Source organism: Polyodon spathula, chromosome 3 (genome assembly GCF_017654505.1).
Source record: "Polyodon spathula isolate WHYD16114869_AA chromosome 3, ASM1765450v1, whole genome shotgun sequence".
Taxonomy (NCBI): Eukaryota; Metazoa; Chordata; class Actinopteri; order Acipenseriformes; family Polyodontidae; genus Polyodon; species Polyodon spathula.
The window spans coordinates 13,479,751-13,493,495 of NC_054536.1; positions in this window are offsets into that span (position 1 = coordinate 13,479,751).

Genomic DNA, 13,745 nt, shown 5'->3' on the forward strand with positions numbered 1-13,745 from the left:
TGATTTACTATTGATAGCAGTAGCAAGATATTGTACAGACTTTCACTTTAGCACAGAACACAGCACTGCCAAACAAACGTGAACCGTGTCAGTACTGTCATTACAACACGTTATTACTAAAAGATAACAAAGTGGCATTCAATCTAGCCTTACCTTGGCTGACTTGCCCTAACAGGTAACACGGCATTTAATTTGTAAGGAGTAATCAGGGTGTTCTCTCTGTCTCTCATTTTCCCCTCTCTCTGTATCTTGCAGAGCTAGCGGCACAGCTGCTCCCAATCCTTAGAGAACCACTCGACTGGAGGCTCTGAGTGCTTCAAGCCTTTCAGCTCTTACTGCTGTGCTCCTCTGATTGGCTGACACTTTGGCTGTGTGTAAGCTTAGCTTTGTCTTATATCCTCTTCTCTCAGGTACTTTAGGGCAAGAAATTCAAGCACTGGAAAGAGGCCGTAGTCCCTTTCAGGCAAAGTCACTCTGAAGGAAACTTAATTTATAAAAATGCTATGATGTGTAAGTGCAAGGCCTCTCTAGACAGGGACACCTTTGAGAGATGGAGAGGGCTTGACAAAGGCGTTAGTATATCAGTTAAGCATAAAAAGGGGCAAGAAATATGGGCTGATCTAATTTTAAGTAGGTGTACAGAGAAGACTGAAACAAGAAAATAAAAAATGTGTTTTCACATACTCAGTTCAAAGTCACCTAAACACCTAACTCCTGCCTCATTCATCATCAAACCCCTGCTTCTCTCTGGGAGATTTAGCTCATGAGATGTCCTTCTAAATCAAGGCCAGAAGATGTCATCTTTTGTTCTAAGATTGCAAGCAACCCCGCAGGTCAGCCAGAGTGTTGAAAATGCAAAACTAAACAGGGTCTGTGTCTGAACATTACCTATGGTATTATAAATTATAGTGCAGTATTTAATTTATATGGTGTCAGAGAGACCATAGTGCTGATTCATTTAAAATCCATGGTGAAATCTGCAGACCGTCTGCCTATTGTCTCCTACAGTTTTAACCAGCTATTAATAAAAGGAACAAAGCCTGTTTTTTAATTTTTTTTTACAACCATGGTTAGGACATAAAAATGCACTTGAGACAAATGTAAAGGTAAGATTTATTCAAATTATTGTGTTAGCTGCAATTATTTATGCATTGTTGACTACAACAGTAACAATAGAGTGCAGCTATCTGCAAATTGTATTACAAGGGTTTGCAACACCACTGCGCCCAGCATAGAAAACAGACTGCATGTGTCCGGATAGGTAAGAGGACATCCAGGAGAAACTGGTTGCAGAGATTCCAGCATACTTCTGAAGGCGGTCAAGAAGAACGCCATTATGCCGTGGTGTCAAAAGCAGCTGCTAGGTCAAGGAGGACAAGCACAGAGGGAGCACCAGCATCAGCATTGAGCAGGAGATCATTCACAATCTGGAGCAGAGTAGTATTAGACTGTAGAGATTCAAGCAGATTGTTGTCCATGAGATTCTTCATCATCTGATTGACTACAGCCCTTTTGAGAGTTTTTGAGAGAAAAGGGAGATTGGAGATGGCAAGCTTAAGGGCAGCAGGAACTGAGCCAGAGTCCAGGGTCAGGTTGAGAGTGTGCATAATGGAGAGAGCAAGATCAGAAGCACAGAGATGGACAAGGTTAGTCAGCTAGGGGTCCAGGGAGAATGTGGCAGTAGTTGATTTCAATAGTAAACCAGAGACATCAGCAATGGATAGGGGCAAGAAGGAGGAGAGGGCAGGAGGGGCATCCACAGGAGCGTTGAGGTGGTCAAGTAGTAAACTGAGTTTGTGGTGGGTGAGCGTAGAATAAATGTTGTCAATTTTGTTCCAAAAGAAAGCGGAGAAATCATGAAGGGTAAGAGAGGAGGACGGACCAGAGTTCGATCTGTCGGTGGCTGGATGCAGGATTTGGTCAGTGGTTTTAAAGAGAACATTGGGTTTACTGCATTATTTTCTCTTTTCATGTTCCAAATGTGGTACCTGAACTGTGGCAATCTGAGGTTCATTGGGAAAATAGAGTCCTGTATCTTCTCACTAGTATCAATGTACAGGAGATGGCTATATGTGTCTTCTCTCGAATGCCATTCTTTTCAGAGGGTCACATGTTATGTTTATTTGACTTTTAAATGACCTGGTTTGACAATTGTATAGGTGACGTGACCCATCTTCCGTAAAATATGGAAAGACCTTGTCAACAGTTTTACTTACTGATACTCATAGTAGTAATATGCCTTTAGGAAGTATTAAATAAATCCACTCATTAATGTATTGATTTTAAAACACGAAAATCTGTCCCCTCACCTCTACAACTGATAACCAATCAATCTTGATTACCTTCTGCATTGATTTTTTTAAAAGCCGACTGGAAGCGAATTTTCCTCTCATCCAGGGAGCTGACATGTTTTCTGCTGTACTGGTGTACCGAGGCCGTAAACTGACAATGATTTACAGCCTCATATGGCAGTAGAAATGTTACTATTTAAAACAATTTTCCAAAACAGCTGGAATTTCGTAAAGGGGCTCCCACTTCATGATTTATTATAGACACATGTCACCATTTAAAGTGGTTTCCTTTTTGCTAAGCATCCATACAGCCTGTGTCTCTTTTCAGGCAGTCAGACTACGTGACCTCTTTTCACTTATAATTCTGGCTTTTCCTTAGAGAATTGAACAGTCAGATGAGGTGATTTTCAGTCTGAATAAATCCAATCCATTCAAGATGTTCTGCACAGAGACCTACAACTCATTAATAAACTGTATTTATCAACATCCAGGTTGCACACAAGCTTTTCCTTTTAAGTACTTTATCATGTTGAAAACTAAACATTCCTTTACCAAGAAACAGTATGGTATTTAGTGACTCCTGTCAGCTATTAATACATGTATCTTTTACTTCAAGTACACACAAGGGTCAAGTAATGATGCTGTATATAGAAACAGCAACACCATCTCTCAAAGTATTTACAGTAAATGGTAATAATCTATAATAATAGTAATCCTTATATAGCACCTTTCATAGTGGAGCACCATTACAAGCTACAAGACTAGGGGGTGCGAACTATGAATCAGTTGCAAAGTCACTTACAACAACGTCTCACCAGAAAGACGGAGCACAAGGAGGTTAAGTGACTTGCTCAGGGTTACACAATGAATCAATGGCTGAGCTGGAATTTGAAGTGGGGACCTCCTGGTTACAAGGCCGTTTCTTTAACCACTGGACCACACAGACTCCTATGACAGCTTTCTTAACAAATTCAACAGAAAACTAAGGCGGGCGAAGTTAAAAAGAAACAAAGAAATAAACTGTACTGAAACAATTCTCAGATGCAATGCAAGGATAATTCCACTTCCTTCAAGATTCTTGCTCTTGGGTAAACTGTGACCCTCCCACGCATCTGGAGTTGTTGCATCACGTAGTCTTGGTTTGAAAAATGCCTTAAGGTAACCCAGCTTCTCTAGGATCTCAGTGTTGGCTTACCCAAATGAACTGAATAGAATGGCCTAAAGTGCAAATTCAGTGTCAAATTGGCTGAGCTAAAAATGTCAGTCTCCCTCATTATCTCAAACTGGTAGTACCTCCCAGGAATTTGTGTCAAAGGGGGGGTTTCTATGTGTGTTCTAATTTTACTTGAGACATTGTGTTCTAGCCAAATGAAAAATGGCCCTCTACATGTCGGGTTTCCATTGTCTCAGTTTACTCAAGAAGATCCTCTTTTCACCTGACGTCATGCAAACGAAGGGCAAAAGAGGAGATCGATATGCAAATTAGCCATGCTTCTCCTGCTGTTTTCGCAGATAGCTCTGGAAAATGTAGTTTCCATGCACAGAGAACCGACACATGAGAGAATCACATCTGGGAATCCACTGTCAGGTGACATCTGGATTGAGTGAAACACTTTAACACTAGAACCGCCGCAGATATACTCATACCTAAAACCGCCGAAGGCAGACATTTTGACGGTTACATTTTAACATAATATCAATATTAAAATGAGACAAACTATCGGCTACAACTCAAAGCTTTTATTCAGGCACATCATATCAAACATTTAAATGAACAATTAAACATAAAAGGGTTTATTTTCTAACTTCCCACATATAAAGCACTACTTCAAAAAATGAAAAAGTATAATAAAATAAAAAATTCTAAAGAAACTAGTGTGTAAACAGGTGTAAACAGGTATACGTACATATATAACTGTAAAAATGAAATTATTTTTTTAAATTTAAAACAAAAGTAACGTTTTCTTGTGCATGTGTCACCCTTTGCAGCAATGAATTCAGGTTGAGCTGCAGCAGCTTGCTTGCAGTTTTCAGATGGAATTGTTTCTGCCGAAGTGCTGTGGCTAGCTTCAAGATGAAATCTCGCCTACTGATATTTCCCCTGGTGCAGTCCTTGTACAAAACGAAGGAATTGATGGCTACCAGGTCCAGTAGAGATAACAACCGACTTGTGTGTGTGTGTGTGTGTGTGTGTGTGTATATATATATATATATATATATATATATATATATATATATATATATATATAGCAATAAAAAATAAAAAGGCAGACACAATGACTGGTGAGCAGGATTATAATGTCGTTATTTTCGAGATCCTCCCTTTCAAACGCTGTCAGTGTACTTAATATATGTATTTAGGAAAAGTCATATTCAGACACACAGAGTAATTTCAATTTGAAAACCATAAACCATCAAAATGACTAGCGTGGTGATTCTAGTGTTAAAGCACAGTGTTTTTTTTTTTTTTTTTTTTTTAATTGTTGAATGAATAAGCAGCCTCATATATGCTTAGGAAGTTATATTCCAATTAACAAAGTCATGTATATAACATGTAATATAACATGGAAAACTGAATACACATGCATAATAATAATAATAATAATAATAATAATAATAATAATAATAATAATAATAATTGCAAATGTAACAGAAATAGAAATACAAACTTCAATCTGTACTGTCTGTGTAAGGGATTGAATGGGTTGTCGACAAGGAGAGTTTTACAAAAGATCCGACAGGCTGTTCTAATTTTCCAGGTATTATATTATTAATTATTATTATTATTATTATTATTATTATTATTATTATTATGCTTTCAACCTATTTTCATTAATATTGCTGTTTGGCAGAGCAAAGTTAATTTAAAAGGGGAATGAAGAGTACATGAAAAGCTGATCTTGCAAAACTAGACAGGGATCAATTGAAAATAGCTCATTTTTGCATGAGAGTAAGGGAGCGTTATATTAGAGTACAAAAAATCTTTGAAAGTCGGACTGATAATGTTTCACTCTTCTCCAGATTATGCAACATGCTGGCCATCATACTTCAAAACAATAGTAAAAAAAAATAAAATATGGTAGAATAGCCTGTATTGATTCCTGGGTATCTGGCGGGTCTTTGCGACATATGCCACAGTCTTATTATTTAAATACAGCATGCAGCTCACCAGGATGCTTTTCATCAAAACTGAAACAGTAATGTATTTTACCTCACTACTGTTACTGCCTTCTGTTTTTAACTCAGTTTGCTTCCAGACATTCTTGTGAATTGTCTCCGGCTTCTGTCTTGTCTGGAGCTCCTGCTGGATATTCTACTGAGTAGACTCAAATTTCTGATTATAGTTTAAGAAAAAGCATTGATCTTTGCCGTCTGGGTTTGTGTGCACATGTTGTGTGCTGTGTATACAAATAAAGAGCTGTTCTACAAAATTCCACATTTAACATATTCATAGCTTGTTTATATAATAAACAAAGACATTCCCACATACCGTTTAAGGCATTTACTCATCTTCTATTAGTATTGTATGTGTTTACAAGTTATACCTGCTTCTGTCTGGTCCAACTATATAGTCACCGAAGCCTAATAGCAAACATCTACTTAATACAATGAACCGAGAAAAAAGCAAACACCTGCTAAATAAAATGAAGTATGAAATAAATAAAAAATAGGTGTGTCTACATGAGTACTGAATACAGACCAACAAATGTCAAAAACACAGACTTAATGTAGCTTATATTATTATCACTAAAACATTACAACCTACAGTAGGCCTAAAACATCAAATAAAGATTAATTTACAAAGATACAACCTCAATTATGCAAATAAAAAAAAAAAAAAAACTATGTATGGAGGCAGTTTGCAGCCATCTGCTATCACACAGAGCATTACAGTTATGTGCTGCTTCTCATTTCCACTCGTGATTACTCACACCTGTTTTTTTCCCCCCCTTTTTGTGAACTGTGGTATTGCTTGGCATGTTAAAAAATACAGAGTTCTGATCAGCATTTCCAATCTGTCCAAGCTGGTACTGTTTGTTAGATTGGAGTCTAATAAAGAAATGTTGAAATTGTAGAAGGTTCTCTTTGAATTCCTCAGGAAGTTAATATAAAACGCTATACCATGGGTTACTGGTCAGTTACTCTTTTATATTAAAACATGCATCAACTACATTTGAAGGACCTCATTTTGCTTTAGAAAACCAGATGGTTTAGTTTCAAATTATATAGCACTGTATCATGTTTTAAACAGTAAGTGAAGCTAACTGTTTGATACAAAAACAATTACTGATCGGTAAAAATAAATGGTGACGATTACATAGAACCAAAATGTAACATAAAAGCAAAGTAAGATTTCATCTTACATTGGCTTGAAAAGGGAATTAATATTTTCATGATCAAGATTTAGACTCATTATTTCCCTGCCAGGTTCTTATGTAAAAAAATCAATATTTTTTTTTTTTCCCTTGAGTCAGTAATAATGAATTATTAACCAATGATAACAACTAGAATGCTTGTTTTTTTTAATTTTATTTATTATATTAGTACTATACTGTACAGTATGTCATATTGCTATAGTGCCTATTTAAGGTCAGAATGCTATTGTAGCATATAACTAAATGTAAACCTATTACAGTAAATAAAATTGTTGTATAATTATTATAACTTAGGTTTGCCTAAATTAGCTAAGCTTTTTACTTTCAAATGCAATGTACGATAACCGCAGTATATCCTGACATGCCTGGAATTAGGGTGAGCTTACCTGTGATTTTTCCATGGAACCCACTGTTTATTTTACAAATGACATATAAATTCCACACAAAATATATACAAAAGTAAAAATGCAATCAATATATTGAATACACACATGCCAAAGTGTACCACACTCAATGTCATAGGTCTATAATTTTTTCTCCCTCAAATTATAGGTTGGAGATCCTATTGCTGGTTTTTGAGTGCATGTGTGTCTTTATAAAAGCATCTGGAATGTGCAACAGACGTGTTACTAAGGGACTAATTGAGCAGGTAGGCTCGCCCGGTGTTGGGTTGATCAGTCAGCCCAAAGCGACTGCACCACCATGCTACACAGAGGGGCGCTTTGTTGACATCAAGGAGGAGAGCATCCTCTCCATAGGATTATCTACACAAAATCCTTCCACTGAAAGATGATACTTGTGAAGGCATTGCCCAGACAGGAGTCACCATGTGAATACCGTGGTGCTGTGTTAATTTAGTTTGACAGGTAGTTTATTAACATTAGTTTGTCTGTTACTTTATTATTATAGTTTATTAACATACACTTGCCTATTGCTTTTCTTTTATTCTCTTAATTTCTTATGTTGATGCACATGAGTCATGACAAGTAATAAATATGTATTAATTTAGTGACTCATATTGTGCCTGGTGGTCAGCAGTATTATCAATGTTACATAACTGAAAGAAGCCAACCCTTTCCTTCCTAGTGAATTTAACTACATACACGACGGCTGCAGTAGTTAAAGTGGGGTGGTATACACCACTATGCATACCGGGAAGAAAAAACGGGGCAATATGACATACCGACAAAAAAAAAAAATCTAGGAGGAAGAAAATAACATAGTGTTGTACCTCTGCAAAACACTTTGGCTTACCTGCAACTTGCTATCTTTTGGCCTTATGATTAAAAAAAAAAAAAAAAAAACTGGATAGCGATGTATTTTGTTCTCATTGTAGCTCATACCTTTTGTGCAAATCTTCTGTGCAAAACTTTGCACTCAGCTTTCTGTTCATCCCCTGGCATCGACTTCACCTAGATGTATGTTGTCTCCCATTCTTTGTTCTAGCTGCAGAATCTTTTTTTTTTTTTTTTTTGCTTTTTGGTTCCTTTTTTCTGTCTATACTCATGCAAAATTTTCAAATACAGTATCTAGAGCCCCGGCGGAAGCAGACTGGCGTAACCATAGTAACAATCAGGTGGTCGTGACAAAAAAGAGCAATTCCTATCAATGGGCTTTAGCTGCAAACGCAGGCTACACTGTGGCACCTGCACTGTTATGCTGTTTCCCGCCCAGTGCAGCCTGCATCTTGTAATAGTTCCCTTCTCATTCCTGTAACAGCTTGAAATAATGTGTTGTTGAGTAGTCAGGTCCTTGTCACTTTTTAAAATCATTGGACACAGAGATTCAATTTCTAGTTTAAACTTACAATTTTTGAACATTTCTGTTTGAAATGCGGTATGTTATCTTATTACCTCGAGATGCGGGACAAAGCGTCCAATTTAGGTACTGTCCCGCACAATGCAGGAGGGTTGTTCGCCCTAGATCAACCCTGCCTTAAGAAAACAGCCGGAGACGACTGTAGTACAGTATTTCATGTTAGATTTCGAAATGTTATTTTTCAATTTGTCAGTTTTTGTCAGTATATGGAAAACTACAAAGCACTATGTAATTCAATGTGTTAGCGTAACATTATTCATTTGACTTGATAAAGCTTTGGCCATAGCTATATGTCTTTCCAAATTGTGTTTTTTGACTAGAGTTAATAGCATAAATAATTAATGTTTTTTTACACAAATTTGGAGGAAAACATGATATTTCCATGTGTTTCCATACTTAGGAAACAGTTGTGTACTCAAAGATGTTGTTTGGTAATGTAGGTTGGTCTTTAAAGCACAGTGAATGCAGTATGTTCAAAGTGAATTATTATTAATATGAAATTAAACAATTACATAATCTCTCCTCAGAAAAATGTAATGAATAGTTTATAACACATAATGAAATGCAATTCATTCACATCTTGTCAATATCTCAATGATGTTTCCAAGTTAACTATTTCAGTAATTACATTTCGTTAAATTAATTGATCATACAACTTGCATTGACTAAAGTTACAGATCTATTTTCAGTTTGTGAGCTAAAACTAAAAGATGTTTGTTTTTCTTTCCATTTGTTAGACAAGCAAAACACACAGCACTATATGCTTATTTTTTATATAGAACCTTTCATAGTGGACCACCATCACAAAGTGCTTTACAAGATATGAGACTAGTGTGTGTGTACTATGCATCAGTTGCAGAGTCACTTACAACAACATCTCACCTGAAAGATGGAGCACAAGGAGGTTAAGTGACTTGCTCAAGGTCACATAATCGGTCAGTGGCTCAGCTGGAATTTGAACTGGAGACCTCCTGGTTACAAGGCTGTTTCTTTAACCACTGGACCACACAGCCTCCTATATAAGTTTTATGTAAAACTGTTTTTCCTATAGAATTTTAGGAAAAATATTAATTATAATAACAAAAATAACCTTACATCTTACATTATTGCTTTTAGCTTGGGTCTCCTGAAATTGTGTCTTCTGAAATGAGAACAGCTTTCTGGTTTACTGGTTACACAGCTATCGTCTTGACAGGACACTTCAGACACTTCACTTCTTTCCTTCTTACAGATTTTTTTTTTTTTCTCTTTCATGAAATAAGCAATCTCATTCTCTTCCACCCAAAGCTAAGTACCCATGGGAGAAATATGCCTGTATTTAGTTTTGTAACACCATTAGTTTCTAGTTCCATTTTGAATTGGCTCATGGTCCTACTGGTTATGACATTGAACAATAAACCGTATCTGGCTCTATATAAATTACATTAACAACAACATTGTGAGGCAGGTTTTAACACTAATGTAACCATGCTCTAAACCAGCGGTCCTCAAAGTAATTTGGAAACGGGCATGCATTGATCTTACTTGGCTGTTTGCGGGCACAGTGACTATTGCATAGGTTCTTATCTTAAACACTGTCTTCCCACAACATATACTACATAGAATGAGTTTTAGTGGGAGTTATTCTTGGCTCACTCTGATAAGACCAAGTCTCAAGCAGTAATTGCTTCAAATTATTTAAATAATTTATATAAAATACGCAATACAAATATTTTTAAATAGCATGTTTACACAGATAACCATGAATAAAATAAAATAAAAGAGGATATATGGTGTCTTGCTTTGTTTCAATTTGGCAAATTTGTCAACACTACTCTGTTTAAAGATTGTCATCTCCAATACAATTATTAAGAGAAAGTGGATTCGTAACTAAATCTACTAGTGTTTCCCTTGTCTGGTGAAATTAAAAAAAATATATATAGGAGAGAAAACTAAATTCTAAATACTGAAATGTATTATTTTTCTCAATAACAGTCCATGAAATTCAGTGCTTACTCGGAATGTTAACACCTCGCCTTGGCTCCCATTGGCTACTCACTCGCCTTTATTTTTCATGCAGAATACCACGAACGGCCTCTGCTTGCTTATGCTTGGACAGCTGCGTAAAACCTGGCAGAATCTTCTATTGGTTACACTTACTGTCAGTACCTGCATCTGAACAGACACATTTTATGTCCCACCCAACTAATTTATGATTGGGCTACCATAGAGAAAATGCACATATTCAATTGGTTGATCGTATTGCTGACACCCTTCAGGAAAAAAAATAAATAAATGTTGCGTATGTACAAGCACAGCATAAGCGAGCTGCGCTGTCAACAGACCTCTGTAGCGCTTTTGTTGGAAAACGTGTTCAAAGCTTTTTATATTTTCCCACGCTACGACCTTTTACGAAAGCCTTTTACAGAGCCTGTTATCCCATACAGAGGTTAAAGCCAATATTTGATTGATAACATGCTAAAAATAACATTTGGTGGTTTGAGTCACAATATTGGCAGTTTTCTATAGATAAGATTATAATATATTCTAATATTATATATATAATATATATATATTTATATATATATATATAGTATATATAATTATATATATATATATAATATATATATTTTATTATTTACTTTTTATACTATTTAGGTGAATGCTACATAAGCAGGACCATTTACATTTATTGACCCTAAGTAATAAATTAAGCAGTAACAAACCTGGTATATATTTATGGTTACTTAGCACTTAACGAAAGTCAATTTCAAAATAACATTGTAAAAAATTACATTTTTTCTAATTTTACTAAACATACAAAGAGCATTGTTTACGTTAAACATTTCAAATGAAATAAAATGCAAATTTTATCCACTTCACAAAACCTTTAAACTAATTTTAAACTTTCCTTACAATTGCAGTGCAGCTGTTTTGTATAAATAGACTTCAGTTCAAAATTACTTTAAAAAAACTAATCAGAGAAATTAAACAATTCAATATTTCCATTATCATGATCACAGTAACATTGTAGCAATATAATGTAAATTCCCAACCACTTCAATAACCTTTACCAACTTTTAAAACATTATGTGATAGAGCCACACCTGAAGCAATTCAACAACCAGCAGTAATTGAATGAATTAACAAAATAGAGACCCCTGGTGTTTACAGGGTGAGGTCCTTGATCAGTGAAGAAAGCAAATGTCTGTTAAATATTGCACCTCACATTCCCTAGTACATCAAAGATTAAAGTATACCACTGATTTTCTTTTCAATCCGATACCAAGTAATACCAAGGCTAGCATCCCAATACCAATACCAATACCGATACTTTTACAAGTCTTGTTATGTACATAAAAAGGGGAAATCTTTATGATTTCTACAGTGAAAATTGGTAAATGCAAACATCAAAAATTGTATTTGAATGCCTTTGCATTAGTATTAAATAAACTACCAATGATCAGACTTCTCTTTGTTTTCTGTTTAATAACAGCAATTGTAAAACACATGTTTAATAACGTTCAACAAATGTTCAATTATATTATTACCCTTTTCGGGTGTTATTCTTCACATCACTTCAACTGAAAATTTGGGCTAACCAGATACCCTGAAGTGAAATCAACAACATAAAATAAAAATCTCTTAAGAAGAAAAGAAGAATAAATGCTGCTCTGATTTTTAGGAACACATAAATTTAGCTTTACCTTTTAATTTAGCTTATAATTTTTAACACATAAACTTCTTACAGCACCAGGCAGGATGCACTTGAGGTCAACACTTGAAATGTAGGCTACATAAAGTAATTGTCAACCTCTAACATTCTTTCCCCATTTATAGGTTTTTGTTTAGAAACAACAGTATGTTGACATTTCCTCGTTCAGTCTGTTTCTTCTTTGGCTCACTAACTCTCCTGCCTTTGAAAAAATTATTTCTGAGGGTACGGATGAAGCAATGAATCCCAGGTATTTTGCTGCAAGTCTGCTTAGGGATGGGAATGTTTGCTCATGCTCTTGCCACCAATGTAATGGGTCCTGGTCCCAGGGAATTAACTTTTCCTCTAAGTAACGGCGCATTTCAATGAGTGCATCAGTACCTGTTGAGCAGTGCTGTTGGGCAGACAGAACTTGAATGTCAAAATCCGCCCATATCCCTCCTTTTGCTGTAGCTGGGGCAGAGCTTGCGGTAGATGCAGGAGTCACTGGTGAGGCAGAGCTTGGCACAGGTGCAGAGGCAGAGCCTGGCGGTGGTGACTCTGAAGTGGGCTGATGGACCTGCATTTCATTGAGCATTCACTTTTTCATAGTTTCCACATTGTCTCTGTCACAAAATGCAAGGTTTTTAAACCTTTTGTCCAAGAACGTGCTGGCAGTGAGACTGTGAAAGGTTTCAATCCCACGGAATCTGCGTTGACATTGCAGTGCCAGTTCTGTGGCAAGGGAGCTACCTTGACGCTCAGTGGCTGCAGCTGCTCTGAGAAGTAGTGAATCACTTTTGAGACAGAAACATGTTTTTCGGCTGAAACTTCCCGCGTTCCTCTTCGAAGGGTCTCAGGGCCTCAATGGTAAGGTGGATCATGGATAACTCTTCATTGCTTAAACCTAGGGTGTTCTTTCCAAGTAGACAGAGGGCTGTGGTAACTGCTTCCCTCTGCTCATGGAGACTCTCCAACATGTAGAATACAGAATTCCACCTTGTTTCTACTGACTGAATCAGTTTATGTTCAGTTGCTTTTGTATTTGTTTGAGCTTCTCTGTGGCTTTCGTGCTGTGGTGGAAAAAAGATACAATGCTACTGCATTTTTCCAGGAGCTGAACAACTTCAGGAAGAGCTTTAATTCCATCTTTTACCACAATGTTTAAGGTGTGGGCGAAACAGGTGTAGTGCTTCTACCCAGCCTTGTGCACTGCAGAAACCATATTTGCACCATTGTCTGTAACAACTGCCAACACCTTCTGAGTTATGCCCCATTCATCTGTTATTCTTTTTAGCTCTAAACTAATGTTGCCAGCTGTATGCTGTCCATAGAAACTACAGTTTTCTAAAACAAACTCCTGCATTTGCCAGTTGTCAATGAAATGACAGAACACAGTCAAATATGCCTCTGTGGACCTTGAAGTCCACGTCTGTTGTGAGAACCACACTGTGTGCACGTTGACAATTTGCCCTTACTTTGTCTTGACAGTCTTTATACATGTCGGCAATTGTACCGTCCAACAAACGTTTGCGGTTTGGGATTTTATAGCGGGGATCAAGGGTCTTGACAAATGCATTAAAACCT